Consider the following 13,932-nt stretch of genomic DNA (forward strand, 5'->3'; position numbering starts at 1 on the left):
CCTTAAGGATGCCAGGTCTAACAAAAACTGAACTAAGGATAACATGAGTAAAACATCAGGTTTCTCTACTGCATTTGGTGAGACAAGTGGGCCTTCTTTTATCTTCCATTCAAGCAATCTTTGACAGACCCCTTTATTATAGAGCTTTTCAAGGATTAAAGATAAGGCACTTACAAAGGAGTCCCAAATACTCAGAGATGGTTGACTTCTGTAATATGGGTCGTAGACTAAAAGCAGCGCAAAAACAGAGTGCAACAGGGTCCAAAAAACTTGAGTGCCACAAGAGAGTTTGAATGCAAGCGTATCCTTTTACAGATCCAGAGATATACTCATGCAATTTTTGTTTTTAGGACAGAACGTGCATGATGAAAAAAACATTGTTTTTAAAAAGCGCATTGCAGAATAGCAGTACTTTGATGTGGGAAAACTTTCAAACAAAATATTTGTAAGCAGCTTACAGCAAGTTGTTGTGGCCGAGTGGTTAAGGCGATGGACTCGAAATCCATTGGGGTATCCCCGCGCAGGTTCGAATCCTGCCAACAACGAGAATCTTTTTATTATCGGCTACAATTTCAGAAGTTAACCTTTAGTATTTCTTCCATTTCAGTTTTATAAATAGGTGGCTTATTTTTGTGTCACTATTGCCTCTCCACATATTTGTTATCGCTACCTCTTTCATGTCTTTGCTACACCTCATTCCTACTTTAGCACTGGTGTAAACGCTTCAAATTATTATACCGTTGCTCTCTCATTCATACCTGCACATGCACTTGAAAATTACTTTACCAATAAAAGACGCATAGAGAGAAATAGAACAAAAGTGCTGGCTGGATTGGCAAACACACTTCATAAAACTGCATTTTCTTTTTTATTCTCCCCCGTGTTACATGCTTAACCTCCCCATGTGTAATTTCTCTTAACCTGCTGTCCCAGGAAGAGAATTTCATCTACAGGCTCTTTCTGTGTTTTTTTCCCTAGTCTGTCTTTCCCATTTCTTAGCTGTGTAACTGTTCCTTTACGCGCTCTATTTAAACGCCATCAATCTCATTTGAGCTCCTTGCTCCCGCTTCTGTTTTCTCCACCTCTCATACTGCCAGTTCTCTCTTTCTCTGTGGTTGGTGGCTACTTTCCTGAGCTTCCGAAGCCACGTGGTTCCTGCCTCTTGTTGTCAGACTTGAATTGGAAAAGGAACCATATTAACAAGCCTTTACCACTCACACACGGCGGAAGTTTATACTTTAATTCAGTGAGCTAAGAAAAGCGTGTTGTGGGTCCCCTACGAGCCATGGTGCTTGCTTCATCATGATTTGGCACCAGTCATTAGCCGCAGCTCTGCTAATGAGCCACTGAGGTCAGTTTCAATATTTACTCAAAAACATAACCATGCAGCCCACCCCTCAACTGTGTATTTATCTTGCTTTTCTGCTGTTCGTGTGATTAGCTGGGAGGAGCTCACGGCGACATCCTCCCTATAAAAGTGTAGATGGATCACTCTCTAACTCTTTCTTGCTTCACATACAAATGGCTTGAAAGGTGCAGGGAAGATGCAGGTCTAATAGACAGAATAGAAGGTCTGTGCCAGGTGGGTTTCTCTGCATTGGTGTCCCATCACAGGTCCGCAAGTGTAATGTGTGATCTTTGACTCCTGGCATTTCACAAGCAGGCGGCCAGGAAACGGTTTCAGCCTATCAACCACTGAGGAGACGCAGCCTCTGAATGAGGAATGAGGAAGCAATGAATACATCCAGCCTATCACAGGAATAGCCCTGAGTGTTCCGAATTATAAATTCTCCATGTCACTGTATGTCGTTGAGCCCAAGTAGCTCGCCGTGATCGTATAGTGGATAGTACTCTGCGTTGTGGCCGCAGCAACCTTGGTTTGAATCCGAGTCACGGCATTGTGGTTGGCAATGTCACGGCAGTTGGGTGTTAATTTTACAGAATTAGCAAATGTGCCAGTGGTTTTTGTAAAATGTCTATTAAAAACAGATCCTTTCAAATATTTAAACCATCTAACAGCAAATGATTTAAACTCGCATGATTATAAGCTGTAGCTATAATGTATTTACTTACATAAATTATCGTTCTTGAACCTATTGGGGGTGGAGGGGGAGCGGAGCTCACCCCCCAGGTGCAGTTGAGTGACCTGTGTTGTGGCTCTCTAGAGGGAAGGCACAAATTTTGCTGTCACCCAGCCCAATCCAGACGTGCATTGGGGCCAGGTTTCAGGCAAATAGAGCAGTAAGTGCAGAGAAATGTTCACTCTCTAAAAGTGGCATTTCTAAAATAGTAAAGTTAAATCCAACCTCACCAGTAAGTAGGATTTTCAATAAATAAATAAAGCTACTCCTCTCCGATATGGAATTACCAAATAAAAAGTATAGGGGAATACACAGAGCTAACCTATGAGAGGGGTAGACCTCACAGTAGTGAAAAATGAAATAGACTGTTTGGTACTTACAGGACACGCGAACCACCAAAGTACATATCTTATTTTTTACTTACATAGCATCATGCACCTAGGACTACCTAGGGCATACCTTAGGTGTAAATTATATGTAATAAAAGGGGAGTTTAAGGCTTGGCAAGTAGGCTGCGACTCCCCTGGGAGACCCCTGAGTCTATGCCCAGAACCATAACTCTGCCAGTCGAGTACTTACCTAAAAGCCGATAACTCACTTTTCTTCCATAGGCTAAAATTTTGTTGTTTCACTTGGAAATTCTTCTAAGTGGTGTGGAGTTTTGGAACTTTAAAATATTCATCTAAAATCAGCCGAACATCGAATTCTGATTTACTCACCTGTTATCAGGAGAGACCTCAGTGCTGCATCTTGGAGCTCAGTACTGACCCTGAAAAGTAATTTTAACCGTACTTACCAGTAACTCGAATTTCCTTCCATGGGATATCATTGCCTGCTTTTTGCTGAAAATTTTCTAAGTGTCGATTTTTGAAACTTACAAATATTCTTTAAAAATCGTACCAACTGTGAAAACGTAATTGTTTACCTGTTTTAGATAGATGTCCCAGTACTGAGCCTAGGAGCCCAGCACTGGATTACAAAAGTAACGAGAATGTACTTTACCCGTAACTTGAATTTTCTTCCATAGGAAACCATTGACTGTTTTTCTGTGAAATTTCTTCTAAGTGTCGATTTTGCAAACATGTAAATATTCCTTAAAAATCGCCTGTATAACTTAAACGCAGTTTCTCACCTGCTTACAGGTGGTACAGTAGTGCTGGATCTAGGATCCAACACTGACCTAGAAAAAGGAACCATAACCCCACTTACCTGCTAAGTGAATTTCCTTCCATAGGATAACATTGGTAATTTGATCAGCAAATGTTTCTAAGTGTCAACTTGTAAAATAGCAAAATATTGCTTAAAAATCACAACAGTAACTAAAACGAATTTACTCACTTGTTTCCAAGAACTGTCCCAGGACTGAATCTAGGATCCAGTCCTGGATTTAGAAAAGTAATCCTGAAAGTAATTAATTGCATATAACTTAAAATTCCCATTGAGCTCAATGTATTATTGTGATTCAAATTGTGTTGCCTATTGCAATAAACTGTAACTATGACCTGCAAAAGTCAATTGCCTATTGCAAAGTATTTAACTAAAGCATCTCATTCTGAGAAAGTATATTTTGATACCTATTGTTGGTTCTAAAATAAAACAACAATATCTTTTGTATGCAAACCAATGGCCTAGAGTTCAGTTCTTGAGTGTGTGAGACCATTTGCTGACTGAGTGTGTACAACAAATGTTTTACACTGTACTCTGATACTGCCTTACTGCTCGGCAAGCTACCACTTTAGAAAGTAAGGTTATATCTAACTTTAGCCTCTGCCAAACCTCTGGGGACTGGGGACTCTGTGCACACTGTACCTATTTGGGAACAGTATATACAGAGCCACTTTCTCACAGTAGTGATAAAGTGATTAGAGTCCTAAGGCCAACATAAAGATACAGCAAAACGTGAGGTGAAAAGCAAAAAGTTTGCTGGTAGGCCACCTTAAGGATGCCAGGTCTAACAAAAACTGAACTAAGGATAACATGAGTAAAACATCAGGTTTCTCTACTGCATTTGGTGAGACAAGTGGGCCTTCTTTTATCTTCCATTCAAGCAATCTTTGACAGACCCCTTTATTATAGAGCTTTTCAAGGATTAAAGATAAGGCACTTACAAAGGAGTCCCAAATACTCAGAGATGGTTGACTTCTGTAATATGGGTCGTAGACTAAAAGCAGCGCAAAAACAGAGTGCAACAGGGTCCAAAAAACTTGAGTGCCACAAGGGAGTTTGAATGCAAGCGTATCCTTTTACAGATCCAGAGATATACTCATGCAATTTTTGTTTTTAGGACAGAACGTGCATGATGAAAAAAACATTGTTTTTAAAAAGCGCATTGCAGAATATCAGTACTTTGATGTGGGAAAACTTCAAAACTTTCAAACAAAATATTTGTAGACAGCTTATAGCAAGTTGTTGTGGCCGAGTGGTTAAGGCGATGGACTCGAAATCCATTGGGGTATCCCCGCGCAGGTTCGAATCCTGCCAACAACGAGAATCTTTTTATTATCGGCTACAATTTCAGAAGTTAACCTTTAGTATTTCTTCCATTTCAGTTTTATAAATAGGTGGCTTATTTTTGTGCCACTATTGCCTCTCCACATATTTGTTATCGCTACCTCTTTCATGTCTTTGCTACACCTCATTCCTACTTTAGCACTGGTGTAAACGCTTCAAATTATTATACCGTTGCTCTCTCATTCATACCTGCGCATGCACTTGAAAGTTACTTTACCAATAAAAGACGCAAAGAGAGAAATAGAACAAAAGTGCTGGCTGGATTGGCAAACACACTTCATAAAACTGCATTTTCTTTTTTATTCTCCCCCGTGTTACATGCTTAACCTCCCCATGTGTAATTTCTCTTAACCTGCTGTCCCAGGAAGAGAATTTCATCTACTGGCTCTTTCTGTGTTTTTTTCCCTAGTCTGTCTTTCCCATTTCTTACCTGTGTAACTGTTCCTTTACGCGCTCTATTTAAACGCCATCAATCTCATTTGAGCTCCTTGCTCCCGCTTCTGTTTTCTCCACCTCTCATACTGCCAGTTCTCTCTTTCTCTGTGGTTGGTGGCTACTTTCCTGAGCTTCCGAAGCCACGTGGTTCCTGCCTCTTGTTGTCAGACTTGAATTGGAAAAGGAACCATATTAACAAGCCTTTACCACTCACACACGGCGGAAGTTTATACTTTAATTCAGTGAGCTAAGAAAAGCGTGTTGTGGGTCCCCTACGAGCCATGGTGCTTGCTTCATCATGATTTGGCACCAGTCATTAGCCGCAGCTCTGCTAATGAGCCACTGAGGTCAGTTTCAATATTTACTCAAAAACATAACCATGCAGCCCACCCCTCAACTGTGTATTTATCTTGCTTTTCTGCTGTTCGTGTGATTAGCTGGGAGGAGCTCACGGCGACATCCTCCCTATAAAAGTGTAGATGGATCACTCTCTAACTCTTTCTTGCTTCACATACAAATGGCTTGAAAGGTGCAGGGAAGATGCAGGTCTAATAGACAGAATAGAAGGTCTGTGCCAGGTGGGTTTCTCTGCATTGGTGTCCCATCACAGGTCCGCAAGTGTAATGTGTGATCTTTGACTCCTGGCATTTCACAAGCAGGCGGCCAGGAAACGGTTTCAGCCTATCAACCACTGAGGAGACGCAGCCTCTGAATGAGGAATGAGGAAGCAATGAATACATCCAGCCTATCACAGGAATAGCCCTGAGTGTTCCGAATTATAAATTCTCCATGTCACTGTATGTCGTTGAGCCCAAGTAGCTCGCCGTGATCGTGTAGTGGATAGTACTCTGCGTTGTGGCCGCAGCAACCTCGGTTTGAATCCGAGTCACGGCATTGTGGTTGGCAATGTCACGGCAGTTGGGTGTTATTTTTACAGAATTAGCAAATGTGCCAGTGGTTTTTGTAAAATGTCTATTAAAAACAGATCCTTTCAAATATTTAAACCATCTAACAACAAATGATTTAAACTCGCATGATTATAAGCTGTAGCTATAATGTATTTACTTACATAAATTATCGTTCTTGAACCTATTGGGGGTGGAGGGGGAGCGGAGTTCATCCCCCAGGTGCAGTTGAGTGACCTGTGTTGTGGCTCTCTAGAGGGAAGGCACAAATTTTGCTGTCACCCAGCCCAATCCAGACGTGTATTGGGGCCAGGTTTCAGGCAAATAGAGCAGTAAGTGCAGAGAAATGTTCACTCTCTAAAAGTGGCATTTCTAAAATAGTAAAGTTAAATCCAACCTCACCAGTAAGTAGGATTTTCAATAAATAAATAAAGCTACTCCTCTCCGATATGGAATTACCAAATAAAAAGTATAGGGGAATACACAGAGCTAACCTATGAGAGGGGTAGACCTCACAGTAGTGAAAAATGAAATAGACTGTTTGGTACTTACAGGACACGCGAACCACCAAAGTACATATCTTATTTTTTACTTACATTGCATCATGCACCTAGGACTACCTAGGGCCTACCTTAGGTGTAAATTATATGTAACAAAAGGGGAGTTTAAGGCTTGGCAAGTAGGCTGGGACTCCCCTGGGAGACCCCTGAGTCTATGCCCAGAACCATAACTCTGCCAGTCGAGTACTTACCTAAAAGCCGATAACTCACTTTTCTTCCATAGGCTAAAATTTCGTTGTTTCACTTGGAAATTCTTCTAAGTGGTGTGGAGTTTTGGAACTTTAAAATATTCATCTAAAATCAGCCGAACAACGAATTCTGATTTACTCACCTGTTATCAGGAGAGACCTCAGTGCTGCATCTTGGAGCTCAGTACTGACCTTGAAAAGTAATTTTAACGTACTTACCAGTAACTCGAATTTCCTTCCATGGGATATCATTGCCTGCTTTTTGCTGAAAATTTTCTAAGTGTCGATTTTTGAAACTTACAAATATTCTTTAAAAATCGTACCAACTGTGAAAACGTAATTGTTTACCTGTTTTAGATAGATGTCCCAGTACTGAGCCTAGGAGCCCAGCACTGGATTACAAAAGTAACGAGAACGTACTTGTTGTAATCGCCTACTTGGTACGTTCCTTTCCCCCCCCTCCTTCCTCCTCCCTTGGTTCTTCCCTCTCCCTGTCACCAACATTCCATTGCACCCTTCCTCTGACTAGGCTGGATCCTGTGGTGGTGTATGTCCATTAAAGAAGAGTTCTTACTTACCTGCCTTCTGGTCATCTTTATAACACTGGCGACGTCTTGCTGTGTGGGGACGGCTCACCATCACCCCCAATTCTTCAATTCCAGCTCTCCTGTGTCGGCGGTCGTGAGTACCTGGGAGGCTCCGCTGTTTCTAAATTCTTCAAAGTAAGACTGTTACTGTGCTGATTAAAGAGGTGTTTTATCCCTTCAATTTCGCAAGTGTGCTTCTGCCTGCATGTGGCTGAGAGAAGGAGGGAGTTTGCCACTTTAGCTTCGCCTTCGTGACCTTGTGACACTTGCTCTGTGTGTTGGCCTCTTAGCGCTGCCTTTCCTGTCCTGCCGTGGCTCCGTCTGTGAAGGGTATGATTTCGACTGTGTGATTAGTCGGGTTTCTCCCTGCTTCTGCGGACCTAAGGAGCGTTTCAGCCGCCTTTGTTGCAATTCGCCTCATTTGGAGTCAATTCCCTGCTTTTGGCCATCCAGCGCTACCGCACCGGTTACCACAGCGCCTGCCTGAGGGTGCTACGGGGTTGGCTTTCAGTACTGCTTGGACCTCAGCAACGCTGTATTGGCTGTGGTTTGAAGCACCGTCAACATAGCTTCTGTTTCTTCGCCTTTGTCATAGCCGTGTGCGGCAGCCTCTGTGTTGTTTTCTTCAAGTGAGGCATTTCTGACAGGATTCCTGACGGCAGCCGAGCATTCCTTCTCGCGCGCTCGCAACTGATCCGTCATAATTGACACTCCTCTGCTGAGGTGAATGGGGGTGCGTTTCTGACTTCATCCACCAGGTGGCAGCGTGGCTCTTCTTAACGATCCGGTTGTGGGGAAAATACAACAATTTCTTCATCTTAAGGGCTCCAGCGAAATTCTCCACATATCCAGGATATAGCTGTGTAAATCCTTCTTTGTAATGTGTTTTCTTCGTTTTCGCTGATGGGCACAGCTTGTGGAATCTTCTGCCTGTCATTTCACGCTGACAGGCACAGCTGCACATAGTTTTTGTCACTGATGGGCACAGTTATCATCACTGTGGTCGCGCTTGTCTGCTCACGCTGACCAGCTCAGTTTTCCTTTGCTAACATTCTCAGTCACACGTTCTGTTGATCCTCCTGTGTGGTGTGTTCGCCAGAGTATTGTAGTGTATGTTGGTTATTCAATTGTATTTTTGATGACTGTCCAAACTGGTACCTGTGCTAATTTTCTGTACTGCTCCATCATATATTGAAATGTACATTGACTTTTGTATGGGGTGGGGTGTAAAACAATTTTGAGTATATTGGGTTTTCTCCTCTTCATTTTCCAACGTTGTTCATTGTTTTGTTTTGCTGTATTTTACCTCCTCCCTCATAGTTATTGTAAATTATGGCAGCTGCTAATATGTCGCAGCCCCCACCTTTCCTTAACGAGGCAGGAGAACCTATTCTGCCTTGGAAACAATGGTTTGGGTTACTGGAGTCCTATCTTATTGCTATTGGAGGGGAGAAGTTTTCCCATTTACGCAAGTTACACACCCTGCTACACAATTTGGGCGTGGAGGGACGCAAGGTCTATGATGACATTTCGACTAATGCAGAAGGGGGAAGTGATAGTGATGACGATGAAAATGTGTATATTGTGGCAGTAAACAAACTAGAAAAGCATTTCAGTAAAAGGATAAACGTAGTGTTAGAGAGACATAAATTCTTCTCAAGAACACAGGGAAAAAATGAGAAGGTTAAACCATTTATTGCAGCCTTAAAGGGTCTAGCGAACACATGTGAGTTTGAGTCCCTTCAGGATTCCCTGATTAGAGACCAGTTGGTCAGGTGCACCAACAATCATAAGATTCAGGAGAGGCTGCTTGTGGCCAATCCTAACCTCAAGGAAGCCATAGATATAGCGGTAGGGATTGAGCACACGGCAGATTGTATGGTTGAAATGAAAGGTGAAGGGGGCAAAACCATGGAGGTCAATGCCATAAGCAAAGATCACAAAAGTAAGATAGCTAACACCCCACTTCAGGGAAATAAATTCAAGTGTTATAGATGTGGGAGCCCTACACACTTAGCCAATAACCCGATTTGCCAAGCACGTTCTGTTGTCTGCCACAAATGTGGGAAAAAAGGACATTTGTCCAGGGTATGTCATAATCAGCGCTCTAAAGCGGTGTTGGAGATTGAGCCACAATTATTTCCTGATCCAAAGTTAATTTTTCAACTTAAAGACAAAAACAATACCGATAAATTCCCATCTTGCAACATTACCCTGGATAACAAAACCCTAACGGTCTTTGCTGATTCATGTTCCCCTTACACCCTGGTTGATGCCACCATATTTTCTCAACTGTTTCCCTCATGGGAAGAAACGGTACAACCTCCGGACATACAACCAGGAGGCTACAATGGGGACCCCATACCCCTATTAGGCATGACCACTAAGGAAATAGGGTTCAAAGGAAGGAACACGGTCGGCAAGATATACATTACCCAGAAGGGGTCCAACTTGTTGGGATGGAAACACCAGAGGGAACTCGGGATTAAGTTAGACCCCAACAGTCCCGACCAAGTCCTCTTAGTGGATCCCTCGGTGGGAGGGATGGATGTTTGCAATGATTTCCCCAAAGTGTTTTCTGATGACCTAGGATTACTCAAGAATTATCAGCATTCCATCAAATTGAAATCCAATGCCAAACCGGTAGCACACAAAGCCAGACCCATACCACATTTAATGCACGTGCCTCTTCAAAATGAGCTAGACAGATTGCTGTCGTTGGGGGTGATCGAACCCATAGAGTGTTCACAGTGGTTGGCCCCCATTGTTCTTACCACCAAGGCTACCAGTAAGGACATCAGGCTCTGTGTGGACCTCAGGGACCTTAACCAAAACATATGGGTAGACAGGCACCCCCTTCCACGTATTCATGAGGTGCTTACCCTCATTAATGGTGCGAGTTGTTTCAGCGTTCTCGACTTATCCTCTGCCTATCACCAGGTGGAGCTTCATCCCAACTCACGGCATCTCACCTCCTTTGTGACACCCCTAGGAGCCTTCCAATTCCGTCGCATGCCTTTTGGGTTGGCTTCTGCTGCGGCCGCCTTCCAGAGGATCATGCAGCATGTCTTGAAAGACCTTCCCAGAACACTCTGTTTTCAAGATGACATATTAATCTACGGGAAGGACTTAAACGAGCATAACGTCACCCTCAGGATGGTCTTGTCCAACTTGGAAAAATCAGGGCTCACTCTAAAAAAGGAGAAATGTCGTATAGGGGTGGGATCGGTTGAGTATCTAGGACACACCATCTCTCAAGATGGGATCAAACCCAAAATAGACCTAGTTAAGGCGATTAGGGACACTGAGGCCCCTAAAGGTGTTCAAGACCTTAAATCATTTTTGGGCCTTTCCGAATACTATTCAAAATTTGTGAGGAACTATTCCTCAATAGTGGAACCTTTACGTAACCTACTCAAATCCAGAACCTTGTATGTGTGGTCCGATGCCTGTCAGAAGGCCTTTGATCTTGTCAAAGAAAGCATAATTTCTGCACCATCCCTGGGTAGGTTTGACCCGAACAAAACCACAATCCTTTCCACTGATGCAAGCAATAAAGGGTTGGGGGCCAGTCTCACCCAAATGGGGGAAGGCAAGGAACACATTGTGGCCTTTGCATCTCGAGCTCTTAAGGGGGCAGAAATCAACTACTCAGTGGTGGAGAAAGAAGCACTAGCTTGTTTCTGGGCGATTAAACACTTCCGCTTCTTTCTGTGGGGTATCCCTTTTACTGTAAAGACGGACCACAAACCACTGATGTTTGCTTTCACCACCAAAGGGGCTAACAAAACCACTCCCAGAATTGCTAGATGGATTCTGGGACTGGAAGGATACAATTTTTGTGTGAGATATATGCCAGGTCATCAAAACACGGTTGCTGACTTTCTGTCACGGTCTCCCTCAGAGGGAGAAAGTGCTCCTGTTAGCTGTGAATGTGATGATGTGATTTTGCAACTCACATGCCTAAAAAAAGAAGAATGGAATGACAGTATGCAAAATGATGCAGAGATGTGTTCAATTAAAGAGTTCATCAAGAATGGTTGGCCGGAAAACAAGAATGATATTCCTATCAGTTTAAGTAAATTCTGGGATGTCAGAGTAGAACTCAATATACAAGGCAATGTGGTTTGCAGAGGGGAGAAAGTGATTCCACCGGAGAACCTGAGAGAAAAGATTGTGGGGCTTGCGCATGCAGGACACTTAGGGCGAAGCCTAACCAAGAATAAAATCAGACTGGAATATTGGTGCCCAGGTATGGACGCCATGACGGAACAGGTGGTGAGAAATTGTGTAGACTGTAGCCGGAGTGACAAAACTCACCAGACCCACAAGCCCCCCCTGTCGCCTGTCGAAGTGCCTAATCGACCATGGTCAAAGTTAGCCTTGGACATCATGGGTCCCCTCAACCTAAGAACATTAAAGGAACGGTTCATTCTGGTGCTAGTGGACTATCATTCAAGGTGGTTGGTCTACAAATGTGTCCAGCAGATAGACACAAGAGTCCTCATACAATTCTTAGAAAGTGTGTTCTTTGAGGAAGGGTTACCTGATACCCTTATAACAGACAATGGAGTACAGTTCACTTCGGACAAGATGAAAGAATTTCTGTATCACCGGGGCATCACTCACCTCAAATCTGCTTTGTACTGTCCCCGTGCAAACGGGTTAGTGGAAAGGATCAACCGGTTGTTCAAAGAGTGTTTGCAGAGAGCAGAAGTAATGGGGACACCAGCAAATTCAGCGTTAGTGGAAACAGTATGGGCCTATCGCACTTCTCCAAACAGTGTGACTGGGGTTTCTCCGTTCACCTCTCTCAAAGGAAGGATCCCAAAGACCAAATTAACTCCACCGGTAGGGCCAAGGAAGGACGCCGGTGTAGTAAACAGAGGTGAAATCTCAAGGAAAGTGGAGGAACACCAAGCTAAATACAAAGTCAGGTATGACCAGACCAAACATGTAAAAACACAAATGTTCAAAGAAGGTGATTGGGTCCGGGTGGATTTACCTAAAGCACGCAGGAAAGAAGCGTCAAGATTTTCGGATCCTTACAAAATAACTAGTGTGGGTAGGAATGTAGTCCATCTCGACAATGGCCAAACATGGAGCATGGACAGAATCATTCCTCATGGACAAGGGGGTGACTTGGACAACGAAAGTGACCCGGAGACAGAGTTGCAAACCCTCAGTCACAGAAGGTCTATGAGAGCAAGGAGCTCACCTGTATGGACCAGAGACTACTGTGTTAAATGAGAATTATTGTCAAATGTTCCTTGTGGTTCCTTACCTAGCTTTGTTGTTCTACTGCTTACATTGTTCTGCAGTGACCTTTCGCTGCTTGTTAAATCTGCTATGTCTCTCTTTGCCCTATGCAGGGAGGTGTGTTGTAATCGCCTACTTGGTACGTTCCTTCCCCCCCCCTCCTTCCTCCTCCCTTGGTTCTTCCCTCTCCCTGTCACCAACATTCCATTGCACCCTTCCTCTGACTAGGCTGGATCCTGTGGTGGTGTATGACCATTAAAGAAGAGTTCTTACTTACCTGCCTTCTGGTCATCTTTATAACAGTACTTTACCCGTAACTTGAATTTTCTTCCATAGGAAACCATTGACTGTTTTTCTGTGAAATTTCTTCATAGTGTCGATTTTGCAAACATGTAAATATTCCTTAAAAATCGCCTGTATAACTTAAACGCAGTTTCTCAACTGCTTACAGGTGGTACAGTAGTGCTGGATCTAGGATCCAACACTGACCTAGAAAAAGGAACCATAACCCCACTTACCTGCTAAGTAAATTTCCTTCCATAGGATAACATTGGTAATTTGATCAGCAAAAGTTTCTAAGTGTCAACTTGTAAAATAGCAAAATATTGCTTAAAAATCACAACAGTAACTAAAACGAATTTACTCACTTGTTTCCAACAACTGTCCCAGGACTGAATCTAGGATCCAGTCCTGGATTTAGAAAAGTAATCCTGAAAGTAGTTAATTGCATATAACTTAAAATTCCTATTGAGCTCAATGTATTATTGTGATTCAAATTGTGTTGCCTATTGCAATAAACTGTAACTATGACCTGCAAAAGTCAATTGCCTATTGCAAAGTATTTAACTAAAGCATCTCATTCTGAGAAAGTATATTTTGATACCTATTGTTGGTTCTAAAATAAAACAACAATATCTTTTGTATGCAAACCAATGGCCTAGAGTTCAGTTCTTGAGTGTGTGAGACCATTTGCTGACTGAGTGTGTACAACAAATGTTTTACACTGTACTCTGATACTGCCTTACTGCTCGGCAAGCTACCACTTTAGAGAGTAAGGTTATATCTAACTTTAGCCTCTGCCAAACCTCTGGGGACTGGGGACTCTGTGCACACTGTACCTATTTGGGAACAGTATATACAGAGCCACTTTCTCACAGTAGTGATAAAGTGATTAGAGTCCTAAGGCCAACATAAAGATACAGCAAAACGTGAGGTGAAAAGCAAAAAGGTTGCTGGTAGGCCACCTTAAGGATGCCAGGTCTAACAAAAACTGAACTTAGGATAACATGAGTAAAACATCAGGTTTCTCTACTGCATTTGGTGAGACAAGTGGGCCTTCTTTTATCTTCCATTCAAGCAATCTTTGACAGACTCCTTTATTATAGAGCTTTTCAAGGATTAAAGAT

General features: G+C 42.9%; 2 non-coding genes across 2 annotated transcripts; both read left to right on the forward strand.

Moving 5' to 3' along the window:
- Positions 1-463: 463 nt before the first annotated feature.
- TRNAS-CGA (transfer RNA serine (anticodon CGA)) lies at positions 464-545 on the forward strand. Its single transcript has one exon. It is a non-coding gene; the product is annotated as a tRNA-Ser (tRNA).
- Positions 546-4,486: 3,941 nt separating this feature from the next.
- TRNAS-CGA (transfer RNA serine (anticodon CGA)) lies at positions 4,487-4,568 on the forward strand. Its single transcript has one exon. It is a non-coding gene; the product is annotated as a tRNA-Ser (tRNA).
- Positions 4,569-13,932: the final 9,364 nt, after the last annotated feature.

This window comes from Triturus cristatus, chromosome 12 (assembly GCF_964204655.1).
Source record: "Triturus cristatus chromosome 12, aTriCri1.1, whole genome shotgun sequence".
Lineage (NCBI taxonomy): Eukaryota > Metazoa > Chordata > Amphibia > Caudata > Salamandridae > Triturus > Triturus cristatus.